This window comes from Haliotis asinina, chromosome 5, assembly GCF_037392515.1.
Source record: "Haliotis asinina isolate JCU_RB_2024 chromosome 5, JCU_Hal_asi_v2, whole genome shotgun sequence".
NCBI classification, from domain to species: Eukaryota; Metazoa; Mollusca; class Gastropoda; order Lepetellida; family Haliotidae; genus Haliotis; species Haliotis asinina.
This window is the reverse complement of record NC_090284.1, coordinates 32,715,939-32,721,938: the sequence shown is the minus strand read 5'-3', so window position 1 is coordinate 32,721,938 and position 6,000 is coordinate 32,715,939.

Below are 6,000 nucleotides of genomic sequence, written 5' to 3'. Positions count from 1 at the left end.
AGCAGCTACTGCGTTGGTTGCGAAGCAATTAAATTAAAATACCTATATAAGTAAACATGAGACCCGCTCCATACCGATGCGAATACATACTTATGGGGAAGACCGAGGCCTGTGGTAGGAAATGCAGGAATCAGGGGTTCTGTTGTTTCCATATGGGAAGTCCTAACTACACGTGTTCTGTGTGTGGTATCGGGGTTAAAGGACACTACTGTCTATGTAAAGCTCACGGAGCGAACGTAGTCAGACATCAACTCATCTACGAGAATAAAAAAGGCTACATAAAAGAACGTAGGCGACTGCTCAAGATAGCCACTTAAGGGTTACCTCCCCTTACTGTGAACCAATTAGACATTGGTTCTCTTAGGTGTAAACACGATGTCTACTGTAAGCGAGCTCAAGAGGGTCGCAAAACAGAGAGGTGTCATCGGGTATTCTCGAATGCGGAAGTCAGCATTGTTGAGATTACTAGGTTTAGAAGCCCCTCCTACGGTAAAACAATTAAAAGCTCAAGCAAAACAGCTTGGATACACGGGTTATTCAAACCTGGGGAGAGCCGGGTTAACCGCATTGTTATCACATGCCCCCGTAGCAAAACCTCCCACTGTAAAACAACTGAAAGCCGAGGCACACGATTTGGGTTTAGGCGGGTATTCCCGTATGAGAAAACCACAGCTTGTAGAATTATTACGACAGAATAGAGCTATTGACCTACAGTTCGTGCGCACTGAGCACGCCGTAGGCAATTATTTGAGAGGTTGGCGCATGCGCGTTGATAGAAACATAGACATTACAGATATCAAGCCTCTGATAGCTGATAAGGTCAACCAGGAACTAAATAACCTAGGAAGTATCAAGTTTCAGATCACAGTGAAAATGTCGCTCGATAAGCAGGTTGGGAGTACCACTGAGTATGTTCAGCCTTACTTCCGAGGTAAACAAGAGGTCGTCACACATGCAGAGACCATTGACGCATCAATCGATACAAGTTTTCAGCAGATACGAGAATACCTAGAACGCTACACACACTTAGGGTCCGGGTGGGCTGTAGATAAAATCGATAATGTCTATCTAGACATAGCTAACTACGTGCCGTTCAGAGGCGGGTCATACCTAGCCTTGCCTCCCTACTATAGGAACAAACATGCCATAGTAAACGTTAAGAATAGAGGAAACGATTGCCTGAGGTTAGCTATCAGGTCAGCCTTATTTCCAGCTGGCAAGAATTCAGATAGGCTTTCTAGCTATCCCCAAAACGATGGGCTTAATTGGGATGGTATAGATGAACCCACCCCAATATCCCAGATCACTAAAGTAGAAAAACAGAATAATCTGGCTATAAATGTCTTTGGGCACGAAGGTAACACAACAATAGTACACAGGGTCAGCCCGGTGAAGGATCGCCAAGTTATCAATATATTCATGATCCAGCGAGGTGAAAAGTATCACTACACGTGGATAAAACATCTCAGCCGGTTGTTGCACGACCAGTCGAAACACGTTGGGGAAAAACACTTTTGTGTACGATGCCTACACGGTTTCAGTCGAGCTGATTTATTAGAATCCCACCGGGATGATTGTCAAGGTGTGGGGCAGACGGCCATACGAGTCGACATGCCTAAGGAAGGTGATAATATCTTAAAATTCAGTAACCACAAGAACCAAATGTCTGTGCCTTATATCATATATGCCGACTTCGAAGCCTTAGTGGCTGCCGCCGGCGAGGCTCCCAGTGGTAGCTTCACCCACAAGACACAAGAGCATAAAGCCTGTTCGTTTGGATACATTGTCGTCCGTTGTGACGGGGAAACGAAAGCTCCGGTAGTGTATAGGGGGCCTGACGCGGCTGAAAGGTTTCTAAAGTGTTTGCAGGAGGAAGAAAAAATTATTAGGAATGCATTGTATAGAATCGCTCCCATGCGTATGACCCGAGTCGACAGGCTAGCTCACGCTAGTAGCACTAACTGTCACGTGTGCGACTCACCACTTAACGGTGATTCGGTGAGAGATCACTGCCACATAACTGGTAAGTATAGAGGCGCCGCTCACAGCGCGTGCAACCTCAAGCTTAAAATCAACCCTAGGACAATAAACATCCCCGTTGTCTTTCACAACTTGAGAGGGTACGACTCACACTTGATCATGCAGGCCATCGCGAAAATCGATGGTAATATAACGTGCATCCCCAACAACATGGAGAGATACATCTCCTTCAGCTTAAACGGACTTAGGTTCATTGACTCGTTTCAGTTCCTCCTGTCGTCACTCGACAGTCTGGTCAAGGCCAACAATACCTTCCCTATCACCGATCGATACACAGACGCCGAGACCCCTGCTTATGAGGAAGGGTGTGTACCCCTATGAGTACATGGATAGTTGGGCCAAGTTCACCGAGACCAGACTACCCCCTATTGACTGCTTTTATAGCAAGCTGAATGAGGCGTCCGTCTCACGAGATGATTACTCGCACGCGACTAACGTATGGAATAAACTGGGTTGTAAGAACCTGGGTGATTATCACGACCTGTACTTGAGGACAGATGTACTGCTGTTAGCCGACGTGTTTGAAACGTTTCGGCAGACATGTTTAAAGCAGTATAAACTCGACCCCGCATGGTATTACACCAGCCCAGGTCTGTCGTGGGACGCCTTGCTTAAAAAGACCGGAGTTAATTTGGAATTGCTCACAGATTACGACATGCACCTATTCATTGAGAAAGGCTTGCGAGGTGGGATTTCCATGGCATCCAAACGATACGCGAAAGCAAATAATCAATACGTGAAAGGTTACGATCCTAACAAACCAACCAATCACATTCTATACCTCGACGCAAACAACCTGTACGGCTGGGCCATGAGCCAGTATCTACCTACAAGGGGATTCGAATGGGTACCCCACGTTGATGTTATGGGGGTCGCACCAGATTCGAACAAAGGGTATATCCTCGAAGTTGACTTAGAGTATCCCAAGGAATTACACACATCGCACAACAGCTACCCCCTGGCCCCCGAACGTATGAGGGTTAACACAGACTGGATGTCTGAGTACCAACATAACTTGTCAGGTGGTCGTGTGACAGACGTTGAAAAACTCGTGCCTAACTTAATGAATAAGACCAAGTACATCGTTCACTATCGCAACCTACAGCTGTACCTGTCGTTGGGTATGAGGCTGACCAAAATACACAGGGTGCTCATGTTCGACCAGAGCCCATGGATGGAGCCCTACATCAGAATGAACACAGACCTACGAAAAAAAGCCACCAGTGATTTTGAGAAAAATCTCTACAAGCTCATGAATAACTCGGTGTTTGGTAAGACTATGGAAAACCTGAGGAAACGCGTAACCGTGAAGCTGGTTAGATCTAGTGAGGAAGACAAGCTCAGGAAATTGATAGCCAGTCCGGCATTCAACCGTAATAAAATATTTGCAGACAACCTGGTTGCCATACACATGAAGAAAAGCCACATAAAATTCAACCGGCCTGTTTACGTGGGGATGAGCATCCTCGATTTATCCAAACACCTGATGTACGACTTTTACTACAACGAGCTCAAGAAACAGTACGGCGACAGGTGTGAAGTGCTGTACACTGACACGGATTCCCTGCTGATGGAGATTCGAACCGAGGACGTGTACGAGGACATGAAAAAACACCTCGATTTATACGACACCAGCGACTACCCTAAGACCCATACCCTACACAGCACGGTAAATAAAAAGGTCCTAGGTAAGATGAAGGACGAGTGTGCTGGCACGCCCATAACCGAGTACATAGGTTTGAGACCTAAGATGTACTCCATACTGAAAGCCGACAATAGTGAGATCCGGAAGGCTAAGGGGGTTAAGAAGTATGTGGTGAAACAACACATCAAACACGCCAGATTCAAGGAAGCCCTGTTCAAGACCCGTACCTTTAGACATAAAATGAACACACTTAGAAGTGATGGGCATAAGATATACGGACTAACTATAAACAAGACGTCCCTATCGCCTATGGACACGAAACGTTGGATAGCTATTGATGGTATAAACACATACGCGTATGGACATGAAAAAATTTGAGGCTATTTACTACAGCCCGCGTGGGTACTGGAAAGGAGCTAGCGCAGTAGATAAGCTAGCTAAACTAGCGCGAGTACCCCCGGAGGAAGCCAAAGCGTGGCTTGAAAAACAAGCCCTGTGGCAGATCTATTTACCGGCACCACGCTACGTGCCTAGAAGGAGGTTCGGTATTAACATACCTAATAGCGTTCACCAGGCAGACCTACTGTTCCTACCCCACGACAAGAGGTACAAGTATGCCTTAACCGTAGTGGACGTAGCCAGTCGTTACAAGGAAGCCGAACCCTTGACCACGAAAGATTCGGCCCAGGTAGCCAGAGGATTCGAACGCATATACAAACGCAGCCCGCTGACGTGGCCAACAGAGCTGCAAGTTGACCCCGGACGGGAGTTCATGGGTGCCGTGTCACAACTGCTAGCCAAACACGATACAAAGGTCAGGCGTGGCACGGCCGGAGCCCATCGCAGCCAAGCCATAGTTGAGAGATTTAATAGGACTTTGGCTGAGCGCTTGTTCGGCTATCAGTATGCTAGGGAGATGGCCACCCCTGGAAAACGATCGACTGAATGGGTCACGAGGTTACCCAAGGTGGTGTCGGCAATCAACCATGAAGTCACCCGTCTCACCGGTAAGAAACCGGCAGACGCTATCAAACTAAAATCAATAGTTGCAGAGTCGGCCGCTCCATTGCGTGGGAAGGAGAAACAGATACCAGATAGGGCCCTAGTGAGGTATCTATACCAGCCGGGGGAACACGAGGGCGATAGCCGTAAGCGAGCCACCGATCCTATATGGTCAGTCAAAACTTACAACATAGATAAAGTGGATATGAAAGCCGACGAACCTAACTTGTACTACTTGAGGGATGGGCCGGGTAGGGGTTTTGTAAGAGAAGAATTATTGATCGTACCGTACGGCACAGTGTTACCTCCTACCAAGGCACAGTAATTACCGCCAACTTTTTTGTAGTAGGGGTAATAGTAGCAAGAGCTAATGGCCCAACCAAAGCCTTATTTACTAAATAAGGCTTTGTAGAGACATTTCTTGAAAGTGAGCCAGAACTATCATTCCCTATACTACTTTTTGTCATCGCTGTGCTGGAGTGTGGATTTTGTTTTATTTGCTGACTTCCGGGACACTATTCGAGGGCATTCCACGTGAGTGGCAATGGTCGTATGTGCTCGAACTTTCAGGAAATGACTGAAAATAGATAGGGAGAGGCTAGTTCCCGTGTTGGGACGGACACGGACACATTCCCTGGAGTATAGATCATCGTCAACATATCCATCAACACCCGGTCTACATTAACCGCTCGCTGTGTTACATTCTGCATAATTGTTTCTCTCTCGCACTAAGACTTTGGTGAGTTTGGTACATGTATATATTTTGTGACCCATTGCCTTAGATTTTGTCTCATTTGTATTGTGTTTGAAATCGGTATTGTGAAATTGACTTGTGACTTTTATATAACTTGCTCTCTTTAATAATACAATATTTAGACTTGTCTTTGTTCTGTTTTGCTGGTTCACAGGGGATTTCTTACACCTTTTGTCACGGCAAATTCGTAACCGTAACAGTACATCATGCTAAAATAGTTTTCAATCTCTATAAAGGTTTCAGAATTTGTTCCTAAGGTAAATATGTCTCTAAAATGTATACTGCATGGATTGTATTGTTCCATTTTCATAATATAATCTTAAGGTTGATACTTTCAAACCGTCATTAAATCTATTTGTACCAATCATTCTCCATCCTACATCTTCATAGTTATTTTTTATTACACTCCTCTTTATTTTATCAAGATTATCATTTCAAATGAATTTGGCTCCAGCAAATCACTATTATTGATTTGTATTACGAGGGGATATGCTCATAAAACGAAGCACCAAGAACAACTAGGGAACGCTCATCACGTACCGCACATGTATTTGTTTCA